Source organism: Phalaenopsis equestris, unplaced genomic scaffold (assembly GCF_001263595.1).
Source record: "Phalaenopsis equestris unplaced genomic scaffold, ASM126359v1 Scaffold000359, whole genome shotgun sequence".
Taxonomy (NCBI): Eukaryota; Viridiplantae; Streptophyta; class Magnoliopsida; order Asparagales; family Orchidaceae; genus Phalaenopsis; species Phalaenopsis equestris.
In genome coordinates, this window is record NW_018164801.1 from 1,129,375 (window position 1) to 1,131,161 (window position 1,787).

A 1,787-nucleotide genomic window follows, 5' to 3' on the forward strand; every position below is an offset into this window, starting at 1 on the left:
TCTATTCTTCCGTTCCGCTACTCCATTTTGTTGGGGGGATCTTGGAATAGTTAGAAGTCGACGTATTCCGTTGGCTTCACAGAATTCTTGAAATTCTTTTGAAGTGAATTCTCCTCCTCGATCAGATCGCATAGCTTTGATCTTGAGACCACTCTCTTTCTCTACATCTGCTTTAAACTTCTTGAATATTCCAAAAACCTCTGATTTTTGTTTTAAGAAATACACCCATGTTTTTCGTGAAAAATCATCTATGAAGAGAAGAAAATAGTTGCTCTTACCGAGTGAGTTTGGCTTTATTGGACCACAAACATTTGTATGTATGAGCTCAAGAGGCTTTTGGGCTCTTGAACTTGACTCCCTTGGAAAGCTTTTTCTAAAGTGCTTTCCGAGTAAACATCCTTCACATAATTGATCAGGGTGGTTGATGCAAGGTAGTCCTCTCACCATCTCTTTCTTTGAAAGCAAATCGAGTCCTCCAAAGTTGAGATGCCCAAATCGAAGATGCCAGAGCCAAGAAGCATCTTTATAACAGGTCTTCAGACATTTGGCAATATCATTTTGAATGTTGAGTGAGAACATTCTATTTTTAGACATTGGCACCTTAGCAATCAAGTTACCAATATTGTCTTTTAAGAAGAGAGTATTTTCTTTCAAGTGAATATCATATCCTTTCTCCAAGAGTTGCCCTAAACTCAAGATGTTGCTTTTCATATTCGGCACAAAGTATACGTTAGAAATAAATTGATGCTTCCCATTTTTCTGACGGATGAGAATGCTACATTTGCCTTTCACCTCTATCTTGGACTCATCTCCAAAAGACACATTGCCACTTACTGATTCATCAAGCTCTACGAACATGCTTCGTCTCCCACACATATGGTTGCTTGCACCGGTGTCCAGGTACCATGTACTATCTTCACCTCTTTCGTTGCCTTTGTATGCTAGAAGTAGAGTGCCATCTTCTTCTTTTTTTTCTTCAATGTAGTTGACTCTTTCATTCACTTTGTACTTAGGTGCTCTACATTCTTTCGCATAATGCCCGAACTTGTTACAATTATAGCACTTAATTTGAGATTTATCATACCTCGAATTTGAGTGCCCTTGACCACGTCCACTTGTAGATCTTTCTCCTTTCTCATAGTTATTTTTGGTACTCCATCCTTGCTTGCTTGCATGACTTTGTCCTTGTCCTCTATTGTGGCTTCTAATGTTGTTGAAGCTTTCATCTTTCTGAGTTGGTTGGAGATTTGTCTTGAGAAGTTGTTGGACAATTTCTTCATTCATCTTCTTCTTTTCTTCATGGGCTTGCAATGAACCTAGAAGTTGCTCTATCGTCATGACTTGTAAGTCCTTCGTCTCTTCGATAATGGTTGTGATACTATCAAATTTTGAATCTATCGATCGGATGATCTTTTCCATGATAGCCACATCTTCTAACTTCTCACCATTTCTTTTTCGTTGATTGGAAATGGTAATGACTCTAGAAAAGTAATCGGAGACCAACTCGCCTTCTTTCATATGCAAAACATCAAATTGACTTCTTAAAGTTTGAAGTCGTACCTTTTTAACCTTCTCTGCTCCCTTATATGAAACCTCGAGCTTCTTCCATGCTAGTTTGGCCGAAGTAGCACTTGAGATCTTCTCAAAACCATCTTCATCTAAAGCTTGATAGATGAGGAAGAGAGCCTTCTTGTCTCTCTTTCGCAAGTCTCGTAAGCTATCCTTTTGTGTTGTGGATAGAACAGACTCATCACTTGGCTCATCGTAGCCTTTCTCCACAACCTCCC

The 1,787-nt window shown here is 39.1% G+C and overlaps 1 protein-coding gene across 2 annotated transcripts in view; it reads right to left on the reverse strand.

The window, feature by feature from the left end:
• The window catches only part of LOC110026218 (nucleobase-ascorbate transporter 1-like), an 8,277-nt gene that overhangs the window by 3,723 nt on the left and 2,767 nt on the right, over positions 1 to 1,787 (reverse strand). The window lies entirely within an intron of this gene.